The sequence below is a fragment of the Pinus tabuliformis genome, chromosome 3_2 (genome assembly GCF_031772625.1).
Source record: "Pinus tabuliformis cultivar Carrire ecotype Pingquan chromosome 3_2, CPIR1, whole genome shotgun sequence".
NCBI classification, from domain to species: Eukaryota; Viridiplantae; Streptophyta; class Pinopsida; order Pinales; family Pinaceae; genus Pinus; species Pinus tabuliformis.
In genome coordinates, this window is record NC_142302.1 from 227,399,831 (window position 1) to 227,421,802 (window position 21,972).

Below are 21,972 nucleotides of genomic sequence, written 5' to 3' on the forward strand. Positions count from 1 at the left end.
TTCCGTGCCTCACAGCCAATTGGAAAAACTTGCAACAACAAAACAGAACAACAATAAATGCTGTACGGCCTCCTATAAAAGCGTGCCAAATTTCAATGTGAAATTCTGCTATATGGCCTGCCTGGAAACTACTGTACGGATTGCTGAAAACTGTTGTACGACTTGCTAAAATGCTGTACGGCCTGCTCCAAAAACGCTGTACGACCTTTCTAGAAAATCATGCCAAAAACCTGCCTTTCACTGTGTGCTAACTCAGCTGTACAGATTTGCTAAAAGGCTGTCTTGGAATGTGTGCCAAGCTGCTGCCTCCTTCTCCTCCCTGTTCAGAAATCTCTCTTGCTCTCTCTCTCTCTCAATCTGCTCATGAAAGAATGAATGACCTTTTTCCTCCTTTTCCTCCCTTAATCTAACCCTAAGTGACTTTTGGGGAATCCCTAAATCCAATGGCTAAAATAGATTGAGATCTAGGGCTGAGATTAAATGCTCATTTAAATCTCACTTTTTATTTTTTTAATTCACCCCCCTTTAATAAAGACCCACTTAGTCATTTATTTCCAAAGTCACTTTTCCTTTCTAATTTTACATTGACTTTACTAAAGTCACTTTAAAATTAGACTTTAGTAACTTTATCACTTAAAGTCACTTTTAAATTAGATTTGATTTTATAAAAATTATAAAGTCACTTTAGGAGAAAAATTAAATTCTTTTGGACACTTTTCCCTAGGCCAAAGATCAAAGCCTTAGGGAACCACCTATCCTCGGTACCAAATTTCAACAGCTAATTTTGAAGTCGTTGATCTATCTTTTCTATATTTTTGTGAGCTGTTTCATAACATATGCTCCAACTTATATTGCTCCAACGTTTATTGCTCAAACATATATTGCTCTAGTGTTATGCTCCAATGTATGTTGCTTCAACATATATTACTTCAACGTATATGATTCAACCTATATTACACCAATGTTATCTTGTTTCAACGTATATGCTCAAAGTAACAATATCCAACGTATTTGCTCCAAGGTATATGCTATAGCGTATATTAACGAATTTGTAGCTCTTCAACGTATTTGCAGCTCCAATGTATTTGTTGCAACGTCCAATTATCCAATGCTATTTGCTCCAATGCATTTTTAGCTCCAATGCTCAATGTGTATTTTTTTATTACCGTATATTATCTGTCTAATGTATTAAATGCTCCATTGTGCAATACAAATGCTCCAGCATTAATATGGAGCCTCTTTTCATGTCCATAACTTGCAGCATTTTGGTATTGCAAACAAAGTTGGATAGCAACGTTGAGTTGATTTTGCTAAGAGTGTTTAGTTGGAATCACAAGCAGCCTTGGATATAGGAGAAGCCTTGGTATTACAATATATTACAAGCAACATTAATACCAACGTTCAATATTATGGAGTAATCTATTTATTTGGAGCAATATATTATCTCCCTTGCCACAAGTTTATTTGGAGCAGTTTATTATTTTTCTTAGTTATTATTTGCAGCAATATTATTCATACATTAGAAAACAATGGCATCCCTATTGGAGAGCAACAAGAAATATGGAAACATTTTCAATATATTGCATTTGAAGGGCCTACAAAAACATCTACAATTGCGAGTAGAATCCACAGTCACAGTGCATTTGACACTAATATTCGATATGCTTTTATGGATTGAGTGCTATTATGAACTAGCATTGTGACTCTTAAAACCCTTGCCATTGATGTCAAAGAGGGAGGTAACAAAGGTATATATATATATATATATATATATATATTTTTTTTGGAAGGAGTGGTATTTTGTGTTGCCATCAATACCAAAGGGGGAGAATGTTAGCAATGTTGGCATTGATGTCGTTGATCACATAAATTTTGAATGTTGAATTGAGAATAATTTATGACTGAATACAAAAGGTTGAAAGTGATGTGAAGTGCAAAGGCTGAAAATTAAATGTGAAGTGCAAAGGTTGAATGTGAAGGTTGAACATTGTTAAAATGGGACATTACAAAAGCATATATGTGTGTGTGTGTGTGTGTTTTAATGAATAGAAAATGTAGACAATAAAAGAAAATATGATTTGTCTCTTGTAATCATTAGTGATTGAGCTGTTTTAATTCAGCTCTATTTTATATTACAAATTATTTTTTCAGAACTGAAAGTGAAGAGACAAGCTTGTGAGCAATTTTTGGAAGTCCAAGAGACAATGCTTCATTTCATATTCTTGCAAAGAATACAAAAAACCAAGATGAATTTCTTATAAAATATACAATGTGGAATGGTAAAAGTACCTTTTGAAGAAAAACAATTTGCATAAGAAAGTCGATGAGAAGCAAAGGAAGAGATACAAAGTGAAAAGGAGAAGCAGTGCAATGGTAGACTTGACAGTAGAATTGTAAATGAGGTAACCAACATTTGTGACATGATGTTGTGATTGAGAGATTTCTGTCCCTTTCTGTGTTGTTGCTTGAAAAGGAAAAATTTGTAGCCTTTTGAGGTAGGAGCCTCCTGTGGGATGTAGTCTGCAAAAAACTTGTGGGAGTTGGAGCTTCCTTCGAGGTAGGATCCTCTTGTAGGTTGGAGCCTACAAAAATCCAACGTAATAATGAGTAGAATCTTTCCTTCAAATCACTTTTAGCCTCAAATTCGTGGTTTTCTCCCTTCGGGTTTTCCACTTATATCAGGTGTCTTCATGTGTTTATTCTTTCATGTTGTGTGAATGTTTTGAATTCTTGATAAATTAATCTACAAATTTCTCTCCTTGACACCTGCAAAAGGAATTCAATAATAATTGAGCACACACATAAACCATTAACTGCTTATGAAGAAGATTAAGTTGAGAAAAAATAAAGAACTGGAATTATTGATTCACCCCCCCAGTAATTCCCAATCATAAATATCAACTATATGATCTTCCAGCGCTGACCAATCCAATGATACTCTTTCAAATTGGGATAAGCATCAAGATCTATGACAGGTTGGTTGTGAGAGCTTTATAGAAATCGATACAAAATCGTGCTGACACTAAAACTGTTAGCGCTTGATAGAAATCGATACAAAATCGTGTTGACATTGAAACTGTCAGCACTCATCAAAATTTTAACTGTAAAATCGCTGAAAGTCTAATTATCGACATCCAGTAAAAACTCCATCTGAATAGTTGGTTATCAAAACTATGCTTCTAAAACAACTAGCTGAGTGTGCTAGCTGCTTCTAGTAGGGTGTCAACATTAGTTTTTATTTGTTTCTTAATCCTTTGGACTTATGTAGCAACCCTTTTTCTTGAGCCTTTGGTCTTCTTAGACTTCTTTGAACTTGTGGACTCCTCGTTTATAATTAAATATTTTTGGGGGGTTCTATATACATCAATGACTTTCACCAACTCTGGTTTTTTCTTCAACTTAATGTTTAATCTTAGTTTATTCCATGGTCTTGTATGTGGCCTCTTTCCACCTTTGAAAATTTGTGCCAAGGTGGGTTCTTTGACAGGCTATGTCTACTCTATTTTAGTTTCAATGGGTTTTCCCTTGACCTTTTCTATTTTTTTAATGACCTTTGTTTCGACAGGGAGAGGTAAAATGGAAGAGGGGACATCCTTTGTCTTTCTCAGCCTCAGAGTCTTCCTTGTCCAAAATTTTCGTAACTTGGGAACTAAAGGAGGAACAAGCTCTACCTTTTTCTGATACCTAGTTTGCATGGATGATGTCCCCTTTTATGGGATTTGGGGTTGTTTAACTTTCTTTTTACTTCCTTTATTTGTACCCCTTCTCGGTTTCACAGTTTCTACAAATTCTCCCCAAAATAGAAAGTGCCCCCAAGTCCTATTGATATTTATCAAGTGATTTTCAATCAAAAAATTAATTAAACCCTTATGATATATAAAATGAGAAGAAAAATTGGGCCTTGCCCTAACCCTTGCATACATGTGCTTCAAACTCATAAGCAAAAAATAAGGAATGTTCATCCTGATCTATCGTGTGATGTTGGAAAGGAACCATGCATGGTACAAAATTACCCTGTTGAAATGTCCCTCACACGTGAAGTAGGAATATGTGATACGCAAGAGATAATGCCACTCATTCTCAACCAAGATATCTGGATCTTTGAATGCCAACACCTATCCTTATACTCATCCCTCAAGAAAATTGGCACATTGATTCCGACCAAAACATGACTATTGAAACTTTGTTCTACATCTGCAGGGAGGCATGTGGCTTATGTGTACCTCCTTAGTGACAGGAAAGGAAATACCCCGAACATTGAATTGTTGGCCATAAAAACCCTCAGCGAAGGCTCTAGAAAGTCCATCGTGGTAACCTGTGCAACGGAAGAAAAACTGTTCCCACTATGCTTCTCGAAAACGCTGATGAATTTTTGGGTAGACCTCCAGCAAGCTGGGTCCTTCGGGCTCTCCTCTGTGTAACTTTTTGCTCCTTCTCATAATTTTCACCATAAAATGCTTGCACCAGAAATAGGTGTGGTATTTGATCTGGGGTTTCTGGGTAATTGACAACTCATCCTCTCTTGGTGATAGAACTTAAAACCTATTTACATCATATCACCATCTGCTTAGTCAATGCTCGCTTGATAAATTATCATTGCTTCGTTGACATTCGATCCATCAATGATTTTCTTTGGACATTAAAAAAATTGATTTTTTCATTTGGTACTGCTACTCCAGTTGTTAGCATTTAGCTTCCCTTTTTTACAACTTTGCGCTGCTTCTTTGGTTGTTAGCGCATTTTTATTTTATAAACCTACAATCACGCTGATATTCTATCTGTTAGTGCTTTCACACTTCTTTTACAAATTGGCGTTGACACTGAAACTATCAACACCTCAAAACCATTAACTAAAATTGTGATAACATGGTATTAGAGCACTTTCTTAGGCCAATCGCACCATTGATTTTAGCAATTTTTTTTGTTTGGCTAGAGATGTGTTCTGACTGAGGAAGCACACACAAAGGGAATACAAGAGGTTGTCATGCTTGTTGGACTCCCTTGTAACCCCCTGTCGGTACCCCTTTGAGTAGTAGTGCATCAGACAACACCTGTACATAGACTACACTTCCACATACCTCTAGTATAACAGAAGCCCCCAAGGTTACCCTGAAACCAACCTTAGATAAGCCATCATCCGTCTTGCTGCTACAGTTAACCCAAAACAACGATCGAGGAGATTACTTGCATGTGATTATGGTAGTTGGGTAGTATGGTTAAGAGCACGATCGATCCTCCTTAGTTATTGCTCTAGAATATTGGTTCAATTACCATTGTTAAACCCCTAAAGTATATTGTGATCTGTGGTACATGGTTCTCCTTATTTACATAATTCCCTCACTTCCTACTGATTATCTGTCACATTTTGCAGTATCCAAAAGTTAGGGTTTTTGTCGTAGTAGTCTTGATCAGTTGAGACAACTAAATTCCCACACATTTTACAATATCTAGTAGTTGGGGTTTCTGTCGTCATAATATTGATCAGTTGGGACTGCCAAATTCCTATACAATTTGCATCATTGAGATTTTGGGATTTCAAACTCCGTAGTATTAATCAGTTGGGAGAAATACTCCTATTGGAGTAAAAAAGAAAAGAAAAAAAGTATAGTGGTCCCAAAATTTTGCTTGAAAGAGACCTAACCCATAGGATTCAGGTTGACAAGCTGATCGAGGTTCCAAAATTTCACTTGCAAGAGACCTAGCCCATAGGATTTAAGACGATGAGCTAATACAATCCACCAGTAAGCATCCATTTTTCCTACGGTCCCAATTATTTTCCAAGGTGATTTCAAGTGACCTACATAAACAAACTCCTTATCTCACACCCATTGCATCCATACTAATTTTAAGTAAACCAAAATTTTGACCCGAGAAATTGTATGGTAACTACGAGAGCTCAAGCTATGGAAAAGCTCCAGAAAAAATGTAAGACCTCAAAGCAAGCCTCACCGCCAAAATCAAAGAAGTAGTTACAAAGGCCCTAGACTCCATACTACCATACATTAACCGCTAAAGGCCCATGGGGAAGGGGGACCATGTCGATGGAAACCTGGAATGAAAATCTAGCCACCATTGATATGAGGGATATCGTTATTTCCATGGAGGTCACCAATACTGTAGCAATAAGACACTGAAGATTGACACGCACAAATTTGACGGCTTTAACTTAGCAATGTGGGTGGCACAAATGGAACAAGATTTTCAACTCAACAATATTGGGATGATGAAACCAAATTACATGTGGGAGTTCTTTATGTTCTCTAAAGAAATTTGTGCCCTCTTTGACATGGCCTCTCACTTTTTGGGTCACCTCACAATGCTCAAACAAATTGGTAAAGTCCAAGACTACATCACGAAATTTGAAAAATAGGCCATCTAGGTCGAGGGCCTAGGGGACACCTTCTATATGGAATGTTTCATTAGTGGCCTCAAGGAATCCATCTAGGCAAATGTTAGAATGCATCAAACAACTACTTGGTTGGAAGCTTGCCACAAAGATTTAGATGCAGAAAATACTATTAATGCCAAATCTTGTCATCCTTCATTCATAGCAAGGGCATGCCCCACCCCTACCAGTGGAACCACCCAAATCCTTAAGGTGAAAAATGTGTTTCCAATGGAAATGGCCAAAAGGAGAAGACAAGGACTATGTTACTATTATAATGAAAAATATTACCCATGCCACAAATGGAAGGAACCAAAGTTCTTTCAGATTGAAGTGACTAAAAATAGCCTAAACGATGAGGCCCAACCCACTAAAGTGTCTAGGGAGGATGCAAGGGAACACCACGAAACTACAACAGAAACTCCAACAACACCTGGTGAACTGATCATATCACTCCATGAATTAGTAGATATTTCCTCTCCACAAATGTTTAAAATTGGAGGCTTTTATTAAGCATCGACTAGTTCTGATATTAATTGACAGTAGAAACATGCCTAATTTTGTCCATAAATGGGTTGTTGAGGCAGTGAATTTAGTTATGTGGGAAATATCCAATTTTCAAGTCCTTATAGCCGATGGGGGAACATGAAGTGCAAAGGATGTTGTGAGACCATAAATCTCCAGATGGGGGACTATGACCTTAAAACGAACATGTTTTACCTCGAAATGGGAGGCTATGACATCATCCTCGAAGCTAAATGGATTCAAACACTAGGTCCCATTACCATGGACTTGCAAGAGCTATATATGAGCTTCAAATATAATGTACACACTCATATGCTCCGTGTGCTCTAGGCAGATGCTCCTACCATGATCAACTCACATAGAATGGAGAAGCTTTTAGAAAAGGGACACTATGGGGTAGTTTCTTAATTCAATGCAATCTAAGACATTGAATCAAGCCCTGCCAACATTCATCCAGATCTACAAAACGTGTTGAGTCACCATCAAAAGGCATTTTAAAAACCCAAGGAACTACCCCCTTCTCGAGGTGAGCATGATCATAGCGTCCCTTTGATTTCGGGTAGCTAACTGTCCAATGTATGCCCCCATAGGTATCAATTTGCACAAAAGAATGAGATTGAAAATATTAATAAGTAGCTACTAAAAGCATGCGTGATTCGTCCCAACAAGAACCCTTATTCATCTCCAGTGGTCATGGTCTTAAAGAAATATGGGGAGTGGCATATGTATCTTGACTTCAGGGCCCTCAACAATCTCACCATCAAGGATATGTTTCCTATTCGAGTAGTTGATGATCTCATTGATGAACTTGGCATCCAATTATTTACCAAGTTGGACCTTCGTTCGGGCTATCGCCAAATCAGAATGAAAGTACTAAACATTCCCAAGGTAACGTTTAGAACCCATGAAGGTCACTACGAATTTTGGTTATGCCCTTTGGTATTTGTAATGCCCTGTCCACCTTTCAAAGTCTCCTGAATCACATTTGAAGCCATACCACAAAAATTTTGTCCTGGTCTTTTTTGATGATATACTCATCCACAACAAAACATGGTAAATACATCTTCAACATGTTGACCAAGTATTGCAAATTTTGAAGGATACCAAATTATTTGTCAAATTGTCCAAGTGTTCTTTTGGAATGGAAGACGTAGAGTACTTGGGACACATTGTGGGATGTGAAGGAGTACAGGTGGATCTAAAAAATATTCAGGCAATGCAAGATTGGACACAACCTTAGACCATGAAAAGTTTGCGGGGATTTTTGGGTCTCACGAGATACTATCACAAATTTGTTAAGAATTATGGATGCTTTGCCAAAATATTGATGATTATTCTCAAGAAAAGTTCATTCCTCTGGACAAAAGCATATGAATAGACCTTCTTGGATCTCGAACATGCCATTTTTCACCTTGGTTTTGGCCCTCCAAGATTTTACAAAACCCTTTATGGTCAAATGTGATGCCTCAGGGACCGACACTGGAGCAGTCTTAATGCAAAAATGTCTACCAATAGCCTTCACAATCCAACAATTAAGTGGCAAGAATTTTGGTCAATCTAGTAATGAGAAAGGAATGTGGCCATCCTACATGCAGTAGACACTTGGTGACCATATTTTCTTGGGTGAAGTTTCCATATCTCAACTAACCATCATAGTTTGAAGTATTTTTTGGAGTAGCACTTATCATACCTGAAGCAAAATAAATGGCTTACCAAAGTGTTGGGCTATGGCTATGAGATAGTCTATAAGAAGGGTTGAGACAATGTTATAGCCTATGCCTTGTCACGATAATTTGAGGAGGATAACGCCCTCCGACCTTATCCTTTCCCATACGATCTTAGATTGAGGAGGCATGTAAATAATGGTTTTCCCATCCCTTTCCCATCTAATCTAAAGATTACAAGTGAATCTTAACCCCACAACAGTTACGCTTGGCAGGAATATATTCTTCGATATAAGGATCGTGTGGTTCTCTCCCTTAACTCCACTGTCAAACCACACGTCCTAGCAAAGCTGCACTCCTCACTCATCCCAAGACATTCGAGCTTTTAGACTTATGTTCTCACATGCTTCTCCTTCTTTTGGGAAGGGATGAAACATGGCATTCTTACATTTGTCGCTGAATGTGATGTCTGCTAGTGAAACAAAGGGAAAACAATAAATACACTAAGAACCCTACAATCCTTTCCACTACCTACTTCTACATGGACAAATGTTTCCATGGATTTCATTATAGACCTCCCTAAATTAGACAACAAGTAATTCATAATGGTGGTGGTGGATCGACTCTCCAAATATTCCCATTTTTGTGCCTTATTGCACCAACTCACTCCAGCTTTGGTGGCTCAAGTCGTCAAGGATCAAATTTTCAAGTTGCATGGCATGCCTACTTCTATTGTGTCTAATCGTGATCCCACCTTCACTAGCCATTTTTGGTAGAAGTTGTTCAAGCTACATAACGCACAACTCCATATGAGTATAACACATCACCCCTAGACAAATTGTCCAACCAGAGTGGTAAAAAAATGCTTGGAAACCTACCTGTGATGCTTTACTTTAGACTAACAAAATCAATGGGTGTAGTGGTTACCTTTAATAGAATGGTGGCATAATACTAATTATCATGAAGCAACCAAGATGACACCATATGAGGTGGTGTATGACCAACTATTACCTTTGCCAACTTCTTATATTCCAGGATCTTTCAAAGTGCAAACAATTGTTAAGCTTCTTTAGAACTGAGCAACCGCTCTTTCTCTTTTTAAGGACAATCTCCATCAGGCACAAAACTAGATGAAGAAATAGGCTGACCAACATCAATCAGAAAGGTCTTTTGAAGTGGGTGAACAAGTTTTTCTTCGACTCCAACCTTATAAGTAGACATATCTCAAATAAAAGGGATTCCAAAAATTAGGTGATTCAATGTATTGATTCCGTTGCCTACAAATTTTCCCTATCGACCACTTAAAAAATCCACCCTGTCTTCCATGTCTCTTGCCTCAAGAAAGTCGTGGGGCACAATTTCAAGGTACATACCATACTACCTAAATTGGATGAGGAAGGCTCTATTTGGCTCCAACCGGAACAACTCTTGGATTCACGGGAATGAAATCTTTGTGGCCACACTATCAAGGACATCCTCATCTAGTGTAAAAACACCTTATCGGAAGATGCAACATGAGAACCAACAATAATTCTCAACAAATTTCCATAACTCCGGCCTTGAGGACAATGCTACTTCTAAAGGGGGAGGGAATGCTAGGGTCCAACCCTAACCCCTTTATTAATGTAATAAGCCCAAGAGGCCCCGTAAGAGTCATGATTAGTTAGTTTAATAAACAAAGCATGTAAGCATTGTAAGTGGTTGACCCGCATTATAGAAAAGGGATCATAATTAGTTACAATAGGCCATAGATAATAAATAAAGTGGTTAACTCACATTATGTGAGTGACCATGAGTAATTAGGGTTTTGGGTCTCAGGAAACTATATATTGTCGAAGATAATAAGGGAAGTCTCATCTTGTCTTGTGTAATTGAGCTATGCTCTCATGGAGGTTGCCCCCTCGAGGAGGCAAGTGAACAATATTGTTGTAGATCTTAATAAAATATCTCCATTGTTATCATCTCATTATGTTAAATTTTGTGGTATCTCTAGCATATTTCTCACGTATGGTATTTTCTATAAGTCAAACATACTACAATCACAATGGCTCTCAAGGTCACATCCTCCAACGCTTTAAGAGAGTATATTAATTTGAATGGTTGAAATGATGAATGGTAGTTGAATTGAGGCTTCTGTGATCCATAACAAGTTTAAGAGAAATTCTTCGGCGTAAATCACAAGATAAAACATTTGTCGACGCGTTTCGAACCAACTAGTGTGGTTCAACTTGTCCTGACGATGAACCACACTAGTTGGTTCGAAACGCGTTGATAAATGTTTTATCTTGTGATTTACGCCGAAGAATTTCTCTTAAACATGATGAATGGTATTTAAAGTGCATTATAATCTCCCTTTACATATGCATATGCTAGACATAACAAGTAGCACATGAGGGACTTGCTTTCCTAACAATTGGAAATTCATTTTCCCCTCATTTGGAACTTATGATAAAAATGTGTGTATGATTATTTTAATATTTAGCTTAGCCTCAATCGCTTATCCCTAAGTCCCCTTTCCCACTTGTGGATTTTGAGTCCTCTACCTCTCTTATTTGACTTTTTCTAGAATAATAACATATTTTTAATAATATCAAAGTGTGATTACATATTGCATTGATAGGATTTTGGCCCTTCAACATAGGCTCTCCAACCTAATATTACATGGGAACATTGGCCTCAAAATTCAAATACATAGGCACACTATCTTGAATGACTTGTATATATACTTAAGAATGCAACCTTGGCATATATTGGATCACTAGCCTAATAGAAATATGTACAATTACGTTGTGGTTTATCTCGAGGGTGTTACATTCCCCTCCCCCTTATATGAATTTTCCTTGATGCATCATATACACATGTACAACTTTTTTACATCAAAAATACATTCACTAGTTCTTGCAAAATTTTCAACCAACAATCTCTCATTCCTTTCAACTTATGCAGCCTAAGGAAGTTCACCTCCTTCTCTGCCTCTGGAGTTTGTTAATTTGTATTACTTCCTTCTTAAGGATCTAATAAAATCCAGATCAAAAGTCACAAATATGTGGCTCCATGAAATATAGTTGTAGTGATGGATTTCTTAACTCCCACTTTACTCTTTTGAGTTGTAACAAGTCCCATGGATTTCAATCTTCTCTTCTCTTTTCTTAAGCCTTAGTGTTTAATTTATTCTAGTTGTAGCTAACACTCACTGCATACTTTTATTCTTGAGTTGTTCCTACAATTAGCATCAATAAAATAGATATGTTATAGCCATTATCAACTCCAAGATATAATCATGACTAAAAAATAATTGCATTCATGAACCAATATTTATCTATATGATTGTTATGTGCTTCTTTAAGCTACCAAGAGCAAGTATTTAACATTTGACACACATTCATAATTACTACCACATGCATTATTGAGTTGTTGTTCCCTTTCCAAACTCATCCTCTAGGCTTAGGCATCCCCTTCCTGCCAATGTAATCCCTCAAATGATCCATCATTTACCAAGGTGTTCCCCTACAAGGGGAACACCAACTCATTACCAAACTTCCTTAAAAAATTATTACACATTAATCCATGGAAATCACCATGGCCTTCTTCTATATCTTTCTCTCTTTCAACCATCCTTATTCTCATAAATTTGTCATCCTAACAAAACTACTATGTAGTCCTTTCACCACAAATACTGTAACCTACATGCTTGCTTGTCGTAATTATATAACAATTACTAAATATACTCATATTCACAATTAGTAATCTCTATATTTCAACTATCAACATAATCATTTCCTAAAATTAATGACATATACATGCATTCACCAAATACATTCAATAATGTCTCCACACACATGCATGCATTTACCTATTCTATTGCAATTAACAATGCCTTCAAGCATATTCACAAATATATTAGCATGCATGTGTGCATGTTCACCATTTTCTTGCTTTGCAATAACTCATGTATGCCCATTCAATGCATCATTTTCATTACTTTTAGAACACCCTTTTATAGTTATGCACTCCACCAAGATGAATTGGGAAGGTCTAGCTAGCAATTTGAAACACCATCCACACACCTCCTGTTACACAGTGATTTGTCACCATTGGTCACCGTCCCTGTTACCCCTTTCCCGTACTTTGGAGGACTCATTCCGGGACCTATGAGCAGTGACATAACTTAAAAACACTTGCATTATGTTCCCCTCAGTATAGACTTCATGTGCCCTGAAGACACCTCCTGCAAAATATCCCTGAAAAGTGCTCTTTTTCCATTAGCGCGGGTCCACAATGTACTGCCCGCGCCAATGAAGGAGATCCTCAAAAGAAGGCGCGCCAATTGGCGTTCTATCCTAGAATTACACCCACACCAACTGAGTTTGGAAAAGATTTTTAACAAACGCGCGCCCAGATGTTTTTTCCCTTTAGGTCATGAAGTCTTTTGAGGATAAAGCTGGTCTTCTAGATGTTGAGACTCATCATCTATCCTTTACATCTATCTACATCGGCTTTTTGGAGATAATGCCAATCCATAATGGGTGTCTTGATGCATTGTATCTCTTCCCCTTCTCCATCTATAAAAGTCTGTCCTCATGCATTTGACAAGCTAGTTTTTGAGTAGTAGTGATAACGCTTGAGTGATAGTAAGAGTCTTGGAGCATAGGGAGGTTATGCTGCCGGAAGTCTGAGCTGTGTATCCATGATCAAAGAGAGAGAAAGGTCTATTGCAAGGCATATGTAGCTGCTCGCCCAGCCAGAGGAGAGATTCAACGTCAGAACATTGGTTGTATTTTTCTCTGTTGATTATTCATTAATAAACGACTATCATTATGGTTCCGTTCTTATTGTTCATCATGATAATGTTTGATCTATATCTTTTCTGACCGATATATAGTTGTATTTAGTGGATTTTATGCTGGTATTCGCTTCGTTCTTTGCATGTGCAGGTATCTATTCGCGGAGATCGTGAGGATTGTGACCTGCCGGAGCAAGGGAACGGGAGTATCAACTCGCCTACGACACTAGCGCTGGACTCCAGGTTGGTTCTCATAATCCACTTTCGATTTGCAACTAGGAACTTGCATGGTAGCATGATTGATTGTTGCTAGATCCATTTCGGGCTAGTGGGATCGCCTCTGTCCGCAGAGGGGATTTACCTATTCAACACCTCCCAACTACTTGTTCAATTATTTAGATGCCTTACTTTCCAACCTAAACATAGCAGAAAGGACTCTAATCCTTTGGTGCTCTTTATATTTGGAAAAAATTTTGCAATCCAAACATCAATTAAAAATGGAAACACCATTCAATATCTACGCTGTGTTATCGGTCTTATGTACCCAACCACATTATGGCTTCACATATGTCTAGCTTTGTTGATATTAATATGTTTAGCGAGATTATATTTATTGAATTTTCTTGGTCAACACACATCCAACATATTATAAATGCCATTTATTTTAATATGAATGATTTTAAGCATGAACCAATCTACAATTACCAAGGTCTCCCACCTTTTCATAATAAAGTGGTAAATTATGATTATTAGTGCATTCCATGTGTACAAAAATATCACCTCATAACTTAACTTTGGTTGAGGTAATTCTTACTTAAGTTCCCTTCAACATTAATGTATTATACGCATACCTAAAATGATACTTGCTTAGATGATATTAATTGTTTTGTTGCTAGCTGCTCTATTGGTTTTTCTAGAAGCTCATGTACTTCCTTTTACCAACCTTTACTCAACATATATCATGCCCACATTTTCTTTATATATATGGCTGTCACATGCAACAACATCCTCACACTTTTAGTGATGTAATTACCATCTCTTTCTTGGGAATAATTCCATCATTAGAAATCTTACTATAATTTCAAAAACTTTAGTCCATGCATAACATCAGACTACTCCTAGTCTACAACATGCTTTATGCATACTCAACAAATTCCCATGTTCTAATGCATGTCTAAATTCAACGACATACACTTTCATATGCATTGTAATGCATCTTTAGTTTGTCTATTGTGTAACCTTTATATTATCTTGTTGTTCCTTTATGCATGGTAATTTCCTTTAGCTACACCTTTTAGCCAGGCCCCATTTGGCCATTTGCATTTTTAGCTAATATTCCTACTAGAGATCCCACTTTGTAGATGATTCCTTTAATGTAGATGACCTTATTTTAATTTTGTTCTAGTCGAGCATTTTGTGCCTGCAATCTGCTCATTGGGCATAATTGTTCTTCTTTTAAGTAGTGTTTATCGAGGTTTCTTTTGGCCCTTATGCATAACCAACCTATATTTCACATTCATTTTAATTCCTTAACATCCATTTCCTTGACCAATCGAGTTGTTGGTGACAAATTCAATGCACCTGAAAATTCTGAGACCAAGGGTGGTTATCGGAAGGACTAGCTCCAAATGTAGCCACTTGTGGGCGCCAATATTTGTTTTTTGGCATGGGTACATACCATCGGGTCACGCTGCACCATAACTTGTGAGCACCAAACACGGGAGGGCACTCCTGGGCTTGGGCGCAACAGGCTAGAACAAATGGGTTGGTGGGTGAGAGGACTAACGAAGATGCATGCTGCGTAGATCCAAAGGTCATAACGTGCGTCGATTTGATGGCTCCACACATGTCGTGCCAAGGAGCTATGTGAAGGTTAACTCCTAGAGGTGGTGTGGAGAAGCCATGTGTCAATGTCACAGGCTCTCCACATACCTCTAGTGGTTTCATGAGCCAGCTCCTAACTTGTACATAAACTTGACAAGTGTCCTTCCGCTATGTTAGTTTTCTGTGGCCCACCAACTCTCCACGTCGTCCCATTTTCAGCACTTGGGTCACACCTGTTAGCCTCCATGTAGACCCTTCACATACCCAACTACCACATCCATGTCATCCACCACGTCACCTCCACATTATATGCCATGTCATGAAGACATCTAGCCAGACACTATTGAATTTCCATGACCTTGGGTCTAGGTTAGAGTCTTAAAATCATTGATGCTACCAAACCAAGAATCTCAACCTTAAACTACTTTGCACAGCGGAAATATAAATCAGTAAATCACATATGCATAATATACATAGTTTTAAACAAAATTGTACAATAATGTAAAATCACCAATCTTCGTTATATTAAAACAAATATGAATAATACAATAATCTATGGTATACAATATATAATGAAAAACATCACTTCATCTTCTATGTCGTACCTTGTCCTGTCGGTACTTTACTCCTATACTACTCCTTAGTAGTTCCTTAGTCCATCAAGGCATATACACATTGAGACTCCTGGAGGAATGCCACCTAACACTACTACAAGTCGCTCCTGCTACAATGAACACGGGCTCATCAAACTACTCTCTAGGTTGGCCAATACCCAAGCTCCAATATGTCTTCTACTAGCCTCTTTTGTCCATCAAAGAGCTACTCATAAGGATGCAATCCTTCACCCAATGCTTCTTGTTTGCTTCTTTAGGGCTGCTTTGGGTAGCCAACAAACTGCCCTTCAATCATCTCTAAGGCACCTAATCAATCATTGATGAATCTACTCCTAATATGACACTTCACCACCTTCGAGTGTCATATACATGGCATCAACATGCTTCTCAAAAAGCTGATCCAATACGGTCATTAGCTTGACCCAATACACATCTCCAAGCACTATTATTTCACCACACTGCACTACTAAAATGATGCACCACTGGTTAGGGCATCACCTACAACCCTTAACCTCCACGCAACTCAAAAAAACTAGCATCTAAAGGTTGTGGTCCACCCTAGAAGAGGTCATACATGCATATGCTACCTTGTATGGTTGTTGTACACCCTAGACGCAACCCTTAAGGGCCTCCTCTGCTGGCTATGGCCTGCGACCTAGCCCAACAATGGAATGTAGCTTTAGTACCCTCCACAACGTGCCACGATCTGCCTTAAAACAACAATCTCTTACTCCTCTAGATTGTGGCCTTTCTGCCCTACAAACACACCCAAGAATAGCCCTAAAACATGCCTTAAACAACCCTAAAACCATGCTTGTTGTCACCTACAACACTTAGTCATCTACAATTGTACCTTAGCCTCCTTTTGTTGTACCTTGGCTTCTTTTGCTATGACTTAGCCTTCACGAAAATTTCAAAGCTACCTTTGGTGTGTATTACCCAAACTTGGATTCACAAATAACTCCCAATCACCCTTAATTTATAGACATATAAGGGGCTCCATGTATTTCGAAGAGACACACCTATTGGACTATTTTTACACCAAGCCTACATGACTTGGTAACCAATAATTACCTTGTCCACTTTAAAAATTCATTTCTCTCTAAAAAAAACTCGGGTTTGGATGATTCTCGATGCGTTAGAATTGTATCACTAAGCACTATCATCCTCATCCATCACATGTCATTCCTCCATCATGGTTTTGGCCCAAATAACAAACCCTAGGGATTGGAGTACCTCAAAACTCCCCCATAGTGAGGGAGGTACTTTCAATAATAGGAAGTCTCTCATCATCATCATCATTGCTCACAATAATTGCCCAACTCCAGGTGCTCACATTCACAACAATCCCTCTACAGTGAACTACACCCTTCTTGGAAGTGTCGCTGTCACTGCTTGAAGAACCCTACTTCTTCTTCTTTTCTTGTAACGTCTTCCACTGTCTCCATGATTCCTTCTTGGCAGTTGTGGGAGAACCCTTTCTCCACACTAACCATGCACTCTTCTTGGGCTGCAGAGTCTCCCTTTGAATATGCAAGATCCCTCTTGAACTTAACTCCCTCTGAGTCTCTGGAACTTGGACCTTCTTCTTGGGAAGGTGTACCTTCTTCTAGGGAACCTATTCTTGCTCTTGAAGCCTGCACCTACTTTGGCTTCTCTAGAGCCTGTACCTACACCTGCTTCTTTGGAACCTATATCTACTCCTCTTTCTTCTTTCCATGATCCACAGGCTTACCCGTCAACTTGTAGAGACCATGCTCTCTAATTCTCAGTACAATCCCATTGGACTTAAAGCCTGTAAGCCTGAGTGTTTCCTTCCCATCTTGGAACAAGACCTCAAACCCTTTCCTCCTAATCATTGAGATGAAAATCACGCTATATCTGAGTCCTGGTACAAATAGTACATCTTGGACCCACATCATATGTCTTGTCTCCATCCTGAATGGCACAACATCCAATCCTCGGATCTCCAACTGACTCGTGTTGCCCAACACCATGTGAAACTTTGAGTCCCATTCAGCTAGAGTCTCAAATACCTCCTGTGACCCTGTCATATGCTTCATTGCACCACTGTCCATGTACCATCCATCCTCATTGACAATACCTTGTGAGAAATGAGAAATCATACAAAGTATTCCTCTTCCAATCTCCTGGAGAGATCACCTATCTTTGCTGAATACTGGTAGCCTACTTACCTTTCCTTTTCTCATCATCTCCCTTCTTCTTCATCAGAGATCTCGACGAATAATGACCCATCTCGCTTAAGGTGAAACCCTTCACTTTACTAAAGTCCTTCTTTTGCTTACCCTTCATTCGTGATGAAAGTGCCATGTTATCATCTGAATCCTTCTTCTTCAGATGAAGATGCTTGTCTTGCAACTCTTCCTTAATGAAGTTATCCCATAACCTATCCCAGTTTGACAACTTTTCTCTGGAAATGATTCCTTTGATGAAGGGCTTCCAATCCTCGGTGAACCCTTTCAAGGCAATCCTTACCATATTTCCATCTGAGGTAGACAGAACGATGGTAGCAAGATCATCTTTGACTTGAGACGATCTTGTCAGATATGAGGTCACACTTTCACCCTTTAACATCTTGGTGGACTTCAATGTATCCTCCAATACCAATACCCGGTTCTCGTTCTTATTCTGGAACAAATTCTGAAGGGCTATCCCCATCCCATGTGTGGTGTTATTCCCAGACAAATGAGGAATTAGGTAATCCTTCACACCATCAAGGATGATCAATCTTGCTCTCACATCAAAATATTCCCATATTTCCAGCTCCTTAGGGTCATTTGGCTTCTTGATCTCTTTCTCAGAAAAATCCCAGATCCTATTGACCTGTAAGACCAACTTGATCCTTTCCTTCCAAGGATTATAGTTGGAAAACCCTTCCAACCTATCCTCATACCAGATACCTGCCCGCAACTTCAAAATTTTAGTGAACCCTTCACTCACAATGTGACCAAATCCCTCTCACGTTGTACTTCGTTGTGCATAACTCGGATTTACTTACTTCCAAAGTAGCTCAGAATCGCTATGATACCATGTTGAATTTCCATGACCTTGGGTTTAGGTTAGAGTCTTAAAATCACTAACGTTACCAAAAGAATCTCAACCATAAACTACTTTGCACAATGGAAATATAAAGAAATAAATCACATATGCACAATATACATAATTTTAAACAAAATTGTACAATAATGTACACTCAACAGTCTTCATTATATTACACCAAATCTCAATAATACAACAATCTATGGTATACAAGATACAATGACAAATGCTGCTGCAACTTCTATGTCGTATCTTGTCCTGCTGGTCCTTTGCTCCTGTACTTCTCAATTGTAGTGCCTTATTCCATCAAGGCATCTACATATCGAGAATCCTGAATGGCTGCCACCTAACAATATTGCAAGTTGCTTCTGCTATAATGAACACAGACTCATCAAACTACTCTCTAGGCTGGCCAATACCCAAGCTCCAATATGCCTTATAGTAGCGTCCTTTTTCCATTAAAGAGCTAGTCATAAGGCTACAATCCTTCACCCAATCATGCATCAACAACGTCCTTCTTGTCTGATTTGCTAGGGCTACTTTAGGTAGCCAACACATTGCTCTCCAATAATCTCTAAGGCACCCAATCAATCATTGATGAATATGCTCCTAATATGACACTTCACCACCTTGGAATGTCATATACATGGCATCAACAAGCTACTCAGCGAAATGATGTAATCCACTCATCAACTTGATCTAATACACATCTCCAAGCACTTCAGTTTCACCACACTGTACTTCTGCAATGTTGCACCAATAGTTAGGGCATCACTTACAACCCTTAACCTCCACGCAAAAAAATAGCCTCTAAAGGTTACGGTCCACCCTAGAAAAGGTCCTCTATGCATACGCTACCTTGTATTGTTTCTGTCAACCATAGACACAGCCCATAAGGGCCTCCATATGCTGGCTATAGCCTACGACCTAGCCTGTATCTTTGGTCCCCTCCAAAACATGCCACGATCTACCTTAAAACAATAGTCTCATACTCCTCTAGACTGCGGCCTTTCTGACTTGTAAATGCACCCAAGAAAAACCCTAAAACATGCCTCAAATAACCCTAAAACCACCCTCACTATTGCTTAAAGCACTCGGTCATCTACAACTATACCTCAACCTCCTTTTGCTATACCTTGGCTCCTTTTGCTGTGGCTTAGGCTTCACGAAAATTTTAGAGCTACCTTTGGTGTGTACTGCCCAAACTTGGATTCAAAAATGACTCCAAATCACCCTTAATTTATAGACATATAAGGGGCTCCATGATTTTGAATAGACACATCTATTGGACTGTTCTTACGCCAAGCCTACATGACTTGGTAACCAATAATTATGTTGTCAACTTCAAAAATTCATTTTTCTCTAACAATAACTCGGATTTGGATGATTCTCGATGTGTTGGAATCATATCACCGAGCACTATTATCGTCATCCATCACATGTCATACCTCCATCATGGTTCTATCCCAAATCACGATGGGTACAAAATCCCACACTTGGGTTCCAAGCCCACAAACTTCCCTTGTGGTGCTTTTCCCTCCAAACCCTAAACCCTAGGGCTTGGTGTACCTCCCAAGCTACACAAATCAACATGAACCACCCACATGGCCTATCCCCACTCTTTAGCTCACATCATCCCGATGTCACCTGAGCTTGGATCAACTTGTACACCTGTAGGTGAGATGGTAGAGAAATATCTCCATTTGATGGTTCAGGAAAATTTGCTGCTTAAAGTTGTTAGCAAGGTAATGTCTTAAATGCATGTGACTGTTGCCACATGTCACTTCTTGAAGCACGTCGAGCGCAACCCTTGTTTTCAAAGGTCATTCGCTTAATGATGCAAAAAGCCACCAAGTGGTGTGATAGGTCTTCTGCCTAGTCAACCATACATGTCAACCTCTACCTCGCTACCCAACCACCTATTGTTGACACACCATGTCTTCTAAGTCATCATGTGCTGTTGTACAATATTTTGTCACACTCCCAGTCTCGTATCATGAAGTGTTGCACCTTGTGTCATCAATGTCATAAGAGTTGCAAAGTGATAAAAGCTGTCGCAAATAGTATATTCACCATGAAACATGTTTGTGGTAATTAAAAGAATATCCTTGAAGAAAAGGAAGAAAAATTTCCTTGGAAGAATTCTGAAGAACTTTCCAAAAACCCCTGTTTGCAAGCTTAGAGTGTTTTTCATAACTAGTATCCTGCGCTAATAACTTGTGGCATAATACATGGCTAGTGCTGCCAGCACGAATTTTAGAAGGAAAAATCGCACTGATCCTCTTAAGGCAGTTTTTCGCAAAATTAAGGACTTCCCTTACCAGAAATGTCGAGAACGACGATGTGGTTTTAGGTATGTGAAGATTGGAACAAGACCTCCGATTCTGGCCCTAGATCCTACTTCTATGGATATCTCCCTTGATATGTGGAACTCCGCCCTCTTTTCTATTGAAAATAGCAACAATAAATGCTAAAAATAGAAAAGCTATAAATAGCATTGCTATAGATGGCATTTCAGGTACCAGTGTTGAAAATAGAAACAAGAAACGCAAAAAATAAAAATGCTAAAAATAGCATTTCAGGATAGATTCCAATTATAATTAGTCCTTGAATTAAAATTGAAAATTAAAATTCGAATTTAGTCTCACCAGCTGTTTGAAAAATAATTAATTAATTCATCTTGAGTTAATTAGGTGGAGAAATTCAAACATGATGTCTTTATGAAGACATGCAACAGTTATCCCTTTGATTGAGGAAGTTATCCCTTAATTAAGGAGATAAGGATGAGTTGTAATTAGTTAGCTCAGTTAACTGAGTTAAGTACAGTTAAAATAGTTCCAAACGATTTGTGGAACTGATTGTGAGTTCAATCAGTTAATGCATGCATGCATGCAACTAGCGTTCTCCAGATAACTGAATATTCTCTCATAAATAACTCATGCATGTCAGTTCAGAGAAAGACCTAGTTGAGATTAAAGGAAGGGACAATGTACTATCAGTTGGAGGAATTTTCCTATAAAGAAAACTCATCCATCCAGAAGGAATTCATTCCTTCAGGATTGTGCAATTATTTCAGAGATCACAGTAGTGTGTGAGGTGAGAAACACATAGGTGGCA